This window comes from Galeopterus variegatus, unplaced genomic scaffold, assembly GCF_000696425.1.
Source record: "Galeopterus variegatus unplaced genomic scaffold, G_variegatus-3.0.2 Scaffold3416, whole genome shotgun sequence".
NCBI classification, from domain to species: domain Eukaryota; kingdom Metazoa; phylum Chordata; class Mammalia; order Dermoptera; family Cynocephalidae; genus Galeopterus; species Galeopterus variegatus.
In genome coordinates, this window is record NW_007729527.1 from 70,719 (window position 1) to 84,912 (window position 14,194).

General features: G+C 42.8%; 1 long non-coding RNA gene across 1 annotated transcript; it reads right to left on the reverse strand.

Moving 5' to 3' along the window:
- Positions 1-5,185: 5,185 nt before the first annotated feature.
- LOC103600676 lies at positions 5,186-7,596 on the reverse strand. Its single transcript, XR_551401.1, has 2 exons — positions 6,484-7,596; positions 5,186-5,961 (listed from the first exon to the last, which is right to left on the reverse strand). It is a non-coding gene; the product is annotated as an uncharacterized LOC103600676 (long non-coding RNA).
- Between the last annotated feature and the right edge of the window lie 6,598 nt (positions 7,597-14,194).

Sequence of the window (14,194 nt, forward strand, 5' to 3'; positions counted from 1 at the left end):
ATATTTTATCACCAGTCTCAATAAGCTGTGTGACTATTGGATGCAAATATTTTGAGCCCTTGGTAGAATATCCCACAAAGTTTGGGAGATGAAAAAGGAGAAATTAGAAATCTTTTATCACCAGTCTCAATAAGCTGTGTGACTATTGGATGCAAATATTTTGAGCCCTTGGTAATGGTTACACACGCTATGTTGCACATGTAGGAGCCTGCACGTGCTCTGAGAGACAACACAGGAAAAGAGAAGACAATGGCAGTAGAGGACAATGTGATGTCTGTCCAGTAGAGAAGGAGATAGGTTCACCAGCATCTTCAGAATAGCCATATTGACAAAGTTACTTTCAACCTGGATCCAAAGCTGGTGGGATGTCCGAGGACAGTGAGTGGGCCAGTATCGGGGATGCGCAGAGACCCTCCTGGCCACATGCCAGGATTTTATGCTGAGAAAAGTCAATAGAAGAGCCACATCCATTCCACAGAAACTCTGCATTTAAAACCATTCCTCTGAATTTTTTTTCCAAGCATTAGAAAGTTGTGGTCCTCACCGTTTTAAGGTGGCAGATGTACCACAGTAAGCCAAGGAAGCTTTACTCAGGCGAGGACAGGTGGTTCTCATGGGTCACCACCTGGATCGATGTAGACTACTTTCTGGAGCTATAACATAATGGGAAAGGTTTGTTTTCCTGATAAGACCCCTGCAACAAATAAGTAGATGATGACCAGTGCTACATCATAGAAGAGATGCAGCAATAGCAACCCAAGACAATAAAACATTTAAAAAGTAGGCTACAATGCTGATGAGATGGGCTTATGGGTACTGCACCAAGGGACAATAACACTGAAAGCCTTTGAGCTTTCAATGGGCGGGGCTCAGCCAGCTCTGAGGAAAGCTGGTCTAGTCCCTTGGTCTCTCCAAACTTCCCTTTCACTGCTTGTAAAACGGAGTTAAGAATCGTTGCCTACCTCACAGGCTGTGTGGAAAGCATGAGGAAATATCTGTGAAACACTTTGTAAATTACAAAGCATCAATAAAATGTTTTCTAACTGTACAATGGATGAATAAGTAAAATAAACATGTAGCACCTGAAATACAGCTGTTTGATAAATTTTAATTTTAGAAAGTGGGGAAATTATAACAAACACTACATATATATCCTTAACAATTTTTTTCCTTAAAATGTAGAAGGATTTTGGGGGAAATTGTTCAATAGCCAGATATCTTCAGAAAGTTGACCAAGAGACTTTGCTTCATTCATTTCTTCATTCAACAAAATTGCATTGAATGGTGTCTATGTGCTAACTGTATAAATTTATGAAAATAACATTCAAAATATTTATGGGATAATAAATATAGAACACTCAGTATAAAATAAAGAAAGAAAAGGCATTTATGAGGAATTAAATACCAAAGTTCTGTGTGAAACAAAATGGTAGACTGAGCATGTGCTTTTCTTCGTCCCTTCTAAGAACCCATTAAAATGAAAGCAAAGGATGTTTAAAGAACAAAAAGCCCGCAGAGGCAGAGACGGGACTCACATAGGAGCCCTCCCACATTAAGCTGAGACCTCTCAGGGCAGGAGCAGAGCAAGTCCGAATTGTTTTCCTTCCTAGGAGATCCTCATTGAAGGGAGTTCTTAGAAATAGACTTCATGTAGAAGGAAAGCGAATTCAGAAAGGCCTAAAAAATGCAGCAAGGACTGGAAGACAAAGGAAGTGGTGAATGAGTGGGCAGATTTCAATGAGTCTCAGTTATATAAAACGATAGCTAAAATGTCTCAGAGTAAAGAGTGATGATAGCAAGTGTTGCCAAGGACGAGAGCCACTGGGGCTGTCACAGTCCTGGTGAGAGTGTGACTCGATCTAACTGTCTCAGAAGAGGTGAGCACACGCACACTCCGTGATGTGTACACACACACACACACACACGCACACACAAGTTCATAACAGCCTTGTTCATAACACCCCACAACCTGAAACAAGCCGAATGTTCATCAATAGGATTGCAGATACACCGTGCTATAGTCACTCAGTGGAATACTACAGCAATAAAAATGAGTGAGTTGCTGTCACATATAAAATATGAATCTCCCAAACATATATTAAGTTAAAGAAATTAAATGTAAAAGAATACATACTAGATAATTCCTTTTAGATAAAGTGAAACTAATCTACAGAGTTAGAAGTCAGGATGGGAGCTCCCAGGGAGGGAAGAAGGGTGATGGGCAGAGCTGGCCCAGGAAGGTGTCTCGCCGTCTTGGGACAACGTTTCTTTTTTTGACCTGGGCTGTGGTTGCTAGGATGTGTTCACTTCGTGGTAATCCATTATTCGTGGTAATTCTATATATTCGCTGTATATTTGTGCTTTGTGTGCTTCTCTGTACATGGGACTTGGGAACGGGGGCGCTGCTCTGGCCTCTAGCCTCAAGCCACACTCCCCAACCCAAGATAGCTAAGAGAGGTCAGATTTTATGCTTTGTGACAGAGCAGAATCTGTTCTGCACCCAAGGTCTCCAGTTATTGAATCCTAAAATCTCTCCCCTGGGCTTCCCTGTACTGCCAGCTATTTACAGCGCTTCTGGCCGTGACTAACCAAGACTACCAGCATCTGTGTGACAGGCACATATGGTAATGAACTACATAAAATCGCACAAAAGCACCAGAAATAAAAAAGACATTTTCTAATAAAGTTATAATTTAGATCCCTATTCATTAAAAGAAACTCTTTAAAGAGACATTCATACAATAAATGTTCTAAAAGAGAATTTATAAGCTGATTGAAATATAGGATGACTTCACAAATAACTTGTGAATCAGATTGCCACATGACCTAGTTCTATTCTCATTTCATGAGTAGAAAAACTGAGGGCAGAAAAACCAGGGCCTAGATGCTACTCACAAGTCACTGGCAACAAAGTGTCATCCATACCCCCAGTCAAATTGTCACAGCGGAAGCCCCCATCATCTGGGAGCCCAAAGAACACCACAGTGGTCCCAGGTGGAGGGTCACAGTCCTCCATCTAGAGGAGCTGTGATACCACAGGGCTGGGTGAGCTGGCTTGAGGTTTTCTTCTCCAGAACACACTGTTTGCAACACCAACATGTTTTGTTGTGTTATAGGTGACTTTGTCCCTTTCCAGAGATACATGAAAATGCTCGTACTTCACAACCAGAAGCCTCAGGAAAGCAGCATGCATACCTTAGATCCTGCTGGTTTCCCACCTGCTACGAGACCCTGTGGCCTCTGGGAACGAGGGGACCCGGTGGAGGGTAGGCAAGCCCAGAGAGGAAGTGCAATTATCCTCTGCACCCTCAATTTTCTGCCAGAGTCCAGAATCCAAGAAGGCAGGAAGACTCAGGACTTACTAAACCCAAGTTCAAATCCTGACCCTGTCACTCACTAGCTGGCGATGGGCAAGTTACTTCTCTGATATGCAGTTTTCTCACTCATAATAATGGGGTAGTACTTAGTTTAGAGAATTGTTATGGGTACTGCTTTTATCTGAAATACCTAGAGCTTGGCTCATAGCAGAAACTCAATCAAAGCTGATCTTTCCCCTGCATGCTGATGACAAAGTAAGCAAACAGACAACCAACCAGCATTTCTGAGAGCCAGAACCTCCCTTGGAGGGTCTTTCCAAGCTCAGACTGCTCCCCTGCCAACCTGTCCCACATTCCGCACGTGATTTCTGCCAGCCCTGCCTGCTCTCTACCCTGAAATTACAAGAACTTTCTGTAGTTCTGGAAATATTCTGCATCCGCACTGTCCAATAGCCACATGGGGCTACTGAGCACTGGAAATACAGCTAGAGCCACAGAAGAACTGAATTTTTAACTTAATGCTAAGTCATTTGAATATAACCAGCCACCTAGGACCTGTACTGGATCTCAGCCTTAGAAACTTGGGCTTAGACCTGCACAGTTCATCACAAGGGTCAGACTAATCCAAGCAAGGGCAGAGCGTTAGTTCAATTAATCAGCTCAAGGACTGCTGGTGGGATCACAGGCGTGGTATCCAGAGTGATGAACATGCAAAATGCCAATGCCTTGGCTGGAATTATGGAGTTAAGACACATATTTGTTTTTACACTTTATAAAGCAAGCAACCCTGGCTGCGCATAAGCCCAAGTACCAGCTGAGCCCTTTTTCATCTGTTGGGTGATTATGTCTAAACCATTTTTGTCTCTTTATTTGTTGTTTCATACTTGCCCCCTCACACACACACACACACTCCATGGGTAAAACCCTACACGATTAGGACTCGGAGGTTCCAGCCTCCCCCACCTGCTCCTTAACTGGTGGCCAGGTTATCAAGAGCTCCAGCTCCGAGATGCTGAAACACAGAACCACGCTCATCATCACAGCATTCAGGGGAAGTCTTGTTGTCCCACCTCCTTCTTCAGACCCAGAGCCTGGGTGGTCTTCCAGGGCTGGCCCAGGGCAGGATTTGCTTCTTGGGGACTAGAGACATTACAAGATTTTATTTTCTTTAAAAGCAGCTGGTTATTGGCTACAAAGCAGAAGGCTCCACTCCAAGTCAGTTCATTTGGCAGATCTTTTTGAGAGCTGAGCATGTGTGGGTGCTGTTCCTGGCACTGACGTCTTGGACAAGCCCCACACATATGGGGTCTCTGCCTTCATGAACCTTTGTTCTGGGGGGCAGGGGGAGGACAGACAACAAACAAGTAAATGAACAAATAATCAAGTCAAGGTAGTGATTCGAGTTAGAATGAAAAATAAAGCAGGGCAGGGAGACAGAGAATGTGAGGGGCGGGTATTATTCAGCTTGGGCTGTCTAAAGCACCAGATTGGGTGCTTAGCCAACAGACATGTAGTGTCTCACAGTCTGGAGGCTGGAAGTCTGAGATCAAGGCACAGGCAGGGCTGGTGTCCTCCAAGGCCTCTCTCCTCGGCTTGCAGACAGCCCTGCTCTTGCTGCCTCTGTACCTCATTGTCCCTGTGCCACCTCCTCTTCTCAAAGGAACACTAGTCATACTGGATTTCAACTTAATCACCCCTTTAAAGACATCATCTCCAAATACAGTCACATTCTGAGGTGCTGGGGGTTGGGACTTCAACATAAGAATTTGGTGTGGGGGTGGGTGGGCAAAACTCAACCTATAACAGGTAATTTTACACAGTACGTATTTTAGGAAATGTAAACCTAAAGGAAGAAACTGAGGCAAAAATACATAAAACTGAGTTTATTTGGTCCAAGGTTTAGGACTGTAGCCTGGGAAACACAAACCCAAATTGCCTTGGATATGTGCTCCACCTGGCAGCAGGTACACACGGGTTTTTAAAGGAAAGAGGAGAATCTTAAAGGGGCAGTTCCAAAGTTGTTTGCCAGAAATTTACATCAGTTCACTAGAATAACATGAGCTGCTGATTGGCTTTACATTGCTCTTTGTGTCATAAAGTCCAGGAAAGTCAAAGAAAAAGGGTTATATTGTACAACCTGTGATAATATTTTGGGTAATTTACAATCGTTGGTAGTGGCAGCTGGCCTGGAATATGCTGAAACATACCTTTTTGCATTATCCCGGACATGGGTGAGGGGGATGTGGCTGGAGTTCCATGCTTATGTCTCTGGGCCTGATAAATTAAGCAGATCTTGCACAACTCAGATGGGCTCTGAGTTACTTTGCTTTCTCAATCGTATGAGGAAAGGAGAGGGAGATCAGTTTGCTGTGGACCTGGGAATAGGAGAAGTCAAGCTAACTTCTGGTCTTTACTTCCTGGGGGCAACTTAAGAACAGAGTTGTAAAAGTAGTAAGCCAAGCACTTGCTTGTGGAGTATGTGAGCCATGTCCCAGAGGCCAATTTGCTTTGCCATCTTTGTGCGGGATGGGGGAGCAGTAAGTCATTTCCCTCTGCTGTGGACAGAAAAGACTGGAAGGTTTCTTCCTCACCATCAGAGGATACTCAAAGGGCACAGTTTCCTGCATCTTTGTAGCTTGAAGGCCTAAAGAAACAGGAGTGGCTCTGAGCAGTGTTTCCCTTTGGTTAAGTTTTCTTATAAAATTGTTGCCTTTTTAGTAGCCAGCACTAGAAGTTTAAGAAGGGGAACTTCCATACACACCAGAAAAAGACCCAGAATACTGCTGTAAGGTTCAGATAGGCACAGAGAAGGAGCACTGAGAGAGCTGTTCTTTGCTAAAGCAGGGTCACCAAGATGCCAAAGACTACGTGCTAGAGGCAGACACCGCAGGGTGGGACCCAGTAGTGCCCAAAGTATCCCCTCAAGCACCAAGAACAGCTGCCCAAAGTAAATGCCCTGGTGAAAATTCCCCCCAACCAAGAGAAAGTGGGGAGTCAGACCCATTGTTTTTACCCGTTTGAGAAAGAGCCTGTTCCCTGAGTGACTGCGTAGCAGTGTTCATTCATTTTGCTGGAAACTCCAAAACCCTGGGTGGACCTATAGCCATCCTCACATCCCTACTGGAGGATGTGGCAGGAAATACAAAAACTGTTCAAAATTTACCACCTGCAGTAGAAACTGTTGTGTTCATCAACACCATGGCCTTTTCCTCCTGGGCACAGAGTGAGCCGACGCTTCCCATCCTCCTCTGCACAGGGGAGCACGTCTCTGTCTGGCAATGGGGTGAGGACAGGATTGATGCACAATGCCGCTAGGCCTAGGCTTCCGTGGTTCTGCTTCCTGATTCTTCACCTTGGGTAGTCTCCTCCCATAGCAATTCCGGGTTTGACCATGTTATTTGTTTTGGCTGATGGGATAATAGTAAATGTGTCAGAAACAGAAATTTGAAAGAGTTTTCAAGTTTTTCCCCAGGGGCTTGCCTTCTCTTGTGGCTGGGAACCCTTCTCCGCTGTGTGAACCAGCCCAGGTCAGGGATGGTCTTGCTCACATATGCAGAAGCCCAGCCTTCCCTGCTGCAGCCCTGGATATGTGAGCAGGACCATCCTAGTCCAGCCAGCTCCAGCTCCACCAGCCCAGACCAGGACAACCACCCAGCAAGTCCACAAGATTGCAAGAAACAATAAATGTTCACTGTAGTAAGTGCTAAGTTTGGGGTGGTTTATTGAACAGCAAAATCTGATACAGCCAAAAACTCTCCTGCACAATCCTCCACATTTGCTCTTTCCCCACCTGCCAGCTGCAAGGAAAGGACTCTGAGGACCTAGAAGAGGGAGGAGCTAAAAACCTGAAGGAGCCCAGTCCCCTAGGAGCAGCGTCCCCTCCCCCAGCCTACACAGGAATGTAACGGTAGCAAGAAATAAATTTGCATTATGTCAAGGCCCTGAAATTTGAGGATTCTTTGTTATGGCAGTCAGTGTACTTTGACTAACATACCACCCACCTCGCAGAAGCTGAAATCTGCCAACACACTTGTGGATCCACACTTGCAGTTCTCCCAGACTGCAGGCCACTGATAGCCATCAAGGGAGAATCCTGAACCTCAGGACTCCAACTCTGAGTAGCCTCTGTGTAACTCTTGTCCACTTGTCCATTCATTCAATAAATATTAATTACCAATAAGTGCCCATCACACTGTGCCAGCAGCCAAGACTAGCATGGTCCCTGTCCTTGAGGCACGTACAGTGTAGTAGGGGACTAAGGGTGGTGGACAGTCACTAAACAAACAATCCCAGTAAGCTCAGTTGGTTAGAGCACAGCCTTATAACACCAAGGTCACAGGTTCAGATCCCTGTACAGGCCAGCTGCCAAAAAAACACCCACTGAAGGCTCCAGGAGGAGGAGAAAGCCATATCCATTGTGCACACAATTGAATCCCCAGCCCCCCACCCAGTTTGTGACACAAAGTAAGGGTCAATAGATTGTCACTGAATTAATAAAGACAAATCACTATTTAATTACAAATTATAATACATACTTTGAAGGACAGTGTAGGGAGCCAGGAAAGAGCATAGAAGGGGGATCAGAGAAGGTATCTCTTAGGAAGTAATACTTAAACATTGTGCACACAATTGAATCCCCAGCCCCCCACCCAGTTTGTGACACAAAGTAAGGGTCAATAGATTGTCACTGAATTAATAAAGACAAATCACTATTTAATTACAAATCATAATACATACTTTGAAGGACAGTGTAGGGAGCCAGGAAAGAGCATAGAAGGGGGATCAGAGAAGGTATCTCTAAGGAAGTAATACTTAAGCTGAGACCTGAAGGAGAGAAGGAGAATGGCAGGGAGTTAAGTGAACAGTGGAGTAAGAGAGGGTCCCAGGCAAAGGACGATGCTTAAGCAAAGGCCCTAAGTGGTAAAGAGCTTGCTGCTGAGTTACAGGAACCAGAAGAGCAGCAAGGCCAGATTATAACGAGTGAAAGGAAAGGGTTAGATGGCAAGAGAAGTAGACAGGATCTATTACACAGGGCTTGTAGGTCAGGTTAGATTATTTTAACAGCTTTATTGAGGTATAATATACACACTAAACAGACTAAGTTCAATGAGTTTTGATAAATGTAAGCTGTCATACAATCGCCAACACAATCAAGTTTTAGAAATCTTTCATTACCCCCAAATTTCCTTCATGCTTCCTTGCATTCAGTCCAGACCTTTGCCCCACTCCAGGCAAACACTGGTCTGCTTTCTGCTTCTATAGGACACTTAGGTTGATTGCCTATCTTGGCTATTGTGAATAATTCTGCAGTGAACATGGGAGTGCAGATACCACCCTGACATACTGATTTCATTTCCTTTGGATACATGACAAAGAGGGCCCCACTAAGGAAATGCCTAAGGAGCCATTGAACGAGGCCACTGCAGAGAACCTCCCTAGGGCAGCATCTGGTGGAGCTGTGGGAGCAGGGCTACCCCCAAGACCCCAAAACAGTTGCCACAGCATGCAACTGCAGCCCAGGAGAGCTGTACTGTGGGTCTGTGTCCAGCGAAGCCATGGGGGCAGGGCTGCCCAAAACATCAAGTCAAAGAAGATCATTGTCAAGCCTAAAGATTTTTTTTTTAATTTTTATTGGATCAAAATTGATTATACATATTTTGGGGGTTCAACACTGAGATATGTTGATCAAATCAATATTACTAACAGAGGCATAATCAGGTCCCCCCATACTATCGTAGAGCAGATGTCTCTTCCGTCACTATGAAATGGGCTCTGTGGAGACAGACATCCTCCTCCTTTCTTTATCTCTGCTAGTGACTCTCCTTGTGTCAACTCACTCCAGTGGCTGGTGGACCATCTGTGTGGTAGTTGTGGCATCTAGCCGCCTTCACGGCAGCCATGGTTATCGTGGTAGCTGTGGTGCACCACCCACATGGAAGGGATGTTTTTGGCCTGCTCCATGGTGCTGGCAGTGTGCCTGGTTGTGGAGAGTGTCCGATCCCCAGTTCCATGCCCTGGGTCCCCAAGTGGGTTCTGAGGTGCTGGCACAGTGTGCCTGGTTGTGGGAGGGGGGTCCAGTCCCCGGCTCCTTACCCTGGGTCCCTAGGCATGCCCCAAGACACTGGCATAATGCGCCTGGTTGTGGGAGGGGGGAACCAGTCCCCTTCTCCATGCCCCAGGTGCCAGGGCAGGCCCCAAGGTGTTGGCACGGGGTGCCTAGTTGTGGGAGGAGGCCTAGTCCCCAGATCCATACCCCAGGTCCCTATGTTGGCCCCAGGGCGTCAAGCCTTAAGATTTAAGGTTGTTTGTCCTATTGGGTTTTGGACATATTTGGGACCAGTTACCCTCTTCTTCTCCCTTCTGGAATGGAAATGTCTGTCCTGTGCCTGCCCCACCATTGTATTTTGGAATCACATAACTTGTTTGATTTCACAGGTTCACAGCTGGAGAGAAGTTCACCTCAGGATGAATCATACCTTGAGTCTCACCCATTTTTGAACAGATGATATTTAGATGAGACTTTGGACTTTAGACTTTTGATTTGAGGCTGAAATGCGTTAAGACTTTGGGGTCTACTGGGATGGAATGAATGTATTTCGCATGTGAAAAGGACATGAACATTGGGGAGCCAGGGGCAGAATGCTGTGGTCTGAATGTTTGTCTCCTCCCAAATTCACATGTTGAAATTTAATCTCCAATGCAATAGGCTTAAAAGGCGGGGCCTTCGGCAGGTCCTCCTGAATGGGATTAGTGCCCTTATGAAAGAGCCCAAGGGAGTTTCTTCACCCCCTTCCATCATGTGAGGACCCATAGCCAGCACCATCTGTGAGGCACAGGCCCACACCAAACACTGCATCTGCTGGTGCCCTGATCTTGAACTTCCCAGCTTCATGAGCTGTGGAGCAAGAAATTTTTATCGTTTATAAACTACCCAGTCTAAGGTATTTTGTTATTGCAGCCCAAATGAACTAAAATAGCATATTAACTCCTTATTAGATGTATGGGTTACAAATATTTTCTCTCCCATTCTGTAAGCTGTCTCTTCACTCTGTTGTTTCCTTTGCTGTGCAGCAGCTTTTTAGTTTGAGATAATGCCATTTGCCCATTTTGGCTTTTGTTGCCCATGCTTTGGAAGTCGCATCCAAAAAATCATTGTCTAAGCCAATGTTATAAAACTTTTCCTGTGTATTTTCTTCGAGTAATTTTATAGTTTCACGTCTTACATTGAAGTCTTTAATCCGTTTTGAGTTGATTTTTGTATATGGTGTGAAATATCTAATTTCATTCTTCTGCATGTGGAAATCCAGTTTTCCCAACACCACTTTGTTTGTTTTGTTTTTTGGTTTTTGTTTTGGGTACATATTCTCTTTTATTGTTCCTTAGTATTTTCTTTTAATTAAAAATATTTTTAATTTTATTTAATAATATAGAAACGTATTTTGATGAGTTCTTGAAAACAAAAATGTTTTTAATATCAGAAAATTCAAAACTGATGCAGAAAATAAAGTAAGGAAAAAAACTTAGAATATATGAGTAACGAGTTTTATGCTTGATTTCAATCTCGCATAACAAAGACTGTCAAAGAAAATGAATGGTAGTTACATATTTAACGAATTATGCAATATACATAAAGATTACTATACCCTAAAATAATTATGTAAAGTTAATGTTTGATTAAAATATTTACATCGATGATGCTTTGTAGACTGCTTAAGTCTTTTTTTTTTTTTGATCTTTAAAATGATAAACAAAATTTGCAAACCTTTATCTAGACTGACCAAGAAAAAAGGAGAGAAGACAGAAATTACTAAAATCAGAAATAAAGCAGGGGCATGGTAGAGCAGTTGCTGCTTCTATTATGTTGGAGTGGGCTTCGACGAGAGACATCCTCTTCTTTTTCCAGTTTCCACTGGTGACTCTCTTTGTGTCATTGCAGTCAGGTATCTGGTGGGCTGCCTGCACGGTAGCCGTGGCTACTGCTGTGGCATTGAGCCACTTTTGTGGCAGCTGTGGCTATGGCAGTGGCTGTGGTGGGCCTCCCATGAGGAAGTGGTGTTTTTGGCATGCAATATGTCTATTTCATGGAGGAGGGGGCTGCCCTTGGCTCCTGCCTAAGGACCCCGGGTGTGCTCTGATTCTTGCCTTTATCCCCTGACACCATTTATTGACAAGACTATCCTGTCCCCATTGTGTGTTCTTGTCATCTTTGCTGAAAATAAATGTGTGGATTTACTTCTGGGCTCTCTATTCTGTTTCAATATCCCCAATGAACATAGATGCAAAAATTCTCAACAAAATGCTAGCAAACCAAATTCAACAGCACATTAAAAGGATCACTCACCATGATCAAGTGAGATTTATCCCTGGAATGCAAGGATGGTGTGACATGTGCAAATCAGTAAATATGATACATCATATTAACAGAATGAATGACAAAAATCATATGACCATCTCAATAGATGCAGAAAAAGCATTTGACAAAATTCAACATCCTTTCATGGTTAAAAACACTCAACAAATTGACTATAGAAGGTGATATGGATTGAATTGTGTCCCCCAAGTTTTATGTATTGGAAGCTTGATCCCCACTGTAATTGTTAAGAGGATTGTTAAGAGGGTGGGAAATCCGATTATGGTAAATTAAAGGTGGGGCTTTGAAAAGGGAATTAGATTGTAGGACCATGCCCTAATGAATGGATTAACAATGGTGGTCATGGGCATGGTTCTGAGGGCTTTAAAGGAGAGCACAGGAGAGTCTCTCTCTTTCTCTCCTCTGCCATTCTTACCATGTGAGACCCTGCATTGCCAAAGTTACCACCAAAGAAGGCCCTTACCATAGGTATTCCCTGGACTTTGGACTTCCTAGCCTCCAGGAAAGGAAGGCTTTCCTGTGAGCAATAAATTTTATTTTCTTTTAATTTACCTAATTCCAGATATTTTGCTATAAGCAACAGAAACAGACTAATACAGGGGGAATGTACCACAACAAAAGCCATATACAACAAGCCCACAGCTAACATCATACTCTACAGTGGAAAGTTGAAAGCTTTCCCTCTCAGATCAGGAACATGACAAGGATGCCTACTCTCACCACTTCTGTTCAACATAGTACTGGAAGTCCTAGCCTGAGCAATTAGGCAAGAAAAATAAACAAAAGGCATCAGAAAGGAAGAAGTTATATTATCTCTGTTTGCAAATGATGTGATCTTCTACATAGAAAACCTTAATGACTCTGCCAAAAAACTGTTAGAACCCAATCAAAATATTAAATAAACTAGCAGGACACAAAATCAGCATATGCAAATCAGTAGTGTTTTTATACACCATAATAAAGTATTTGAAAAAATCAAGAAAATAATCTCACTTACAATTGCTGTCAGAAAAAAAATCTTTAGGAATAAATTTAATCAAAAAAATGAAATAACTGTATACTGGAAACTATAAAACACTGATGAAAGAAATTGAAGAAAATGCAATAAATAGAAAGATATTCTGTGTTATAGATTGGAAGAATTGATATTGTTAAAAAGCAATGTACAGATTCAATACAATCCCTATCAAAATTCCAATAACATTTTTCACCAACATAGAAAAGTTCCTAAAATTTATATAGAACCACAAAAGACCCTAAATAGACAAAGCAATCTTGAGCAAAAGTACAAAGCTGGAAGATCACATTACCTGATTTCAAAATCTACTGCAAAAGCTACAGTAGTCAAAGCAGCATGGTATTGGCATAAAAACAGACACATATGCCAATGGAACAGAATAGAGTCATTTTCTTAAGTCTTATTTTAATAATAAAAATCACTCAGCTCCCTTCTGATTACTGTTTATATGTTTGCATCCTATAAATATATTTTACACTGTATGTTTTACATTAACCTATTTGTCTTTGAACTTAAAGTGATTTCTTGTAGACAGCATATCTCGTTTTTTTGTTTTGTGTGGGTTTTTTTGGCCTAACAATTTCTGACTTTGGATTGGAATTTTTAGTTCACTCCCATGAATATCAGCCAGCCACTTTTGTCTTCAGTTTTGAAAGACAGTTTCACTAGTTATAGATTTTTTTTTTCTTTCAGCACTTTGGATATGTCATTCTCATGTCATTTGGCTTCTACTGTTTCTAAAGACTTTTGGCTTCTATTGTTTCTGTGAAAAGTCAGCAATAAATCATATCATTGTTCCCTGTATATGATGTAGCACTTTTCTTTTGCTCCTTTAAAAGTGTTTTGTTTCTTTTTGTTTGTTTTGCTTTGCTTTTTTGTTTAGCTTTTGGCAGTTTGACCATGAGGTGTTTTTCTCTTTGTTCTTTGTACTGGATAATTTCTATTGTTCTATCATATTCAGTGATTCCTTTTTCTGCCATCTCTAATAAGCCCATGCCATAAAATTTTCACTTCAGTTAGTGTATTTTCAAGCTCTAGCATTTCCATTTGCTTTTTTCCCCATTTCTCTGTTGAGGTTTTTTTGTGTGTGTGCATTCATTGTTAGCATATTTTCCTTGAATTCTCTGAATATATTTTTAATAGCTGCTTCGAATTCTTTGTCTACTAGATGTAAAGTCTGAGCCCACTCAAGAGTTAGCTTTTTTTTTCTGTCTTTTTCATGACCGGTAAGGGAATTGCAACCCTTGGCTTGGTCTTGTCCGCACCACGCTCAGGCAGTGAGTGCACCGGCCATTCCTATATAGGATCCGAACCCACGGCGGGAGTGTTGCTGCACTCCCAGCACCACAGTCTCCCGAGTGTGCCACAGGGCCAGCCCTCAGAGTTAGCTTTTATTGACTGGTTTCCACACTCTCACACCACCACCCCCTTGAGTATGAAAAATATTTTCTATATTGTATGCAATGTGTTGTAGCAATTTTGGATTCT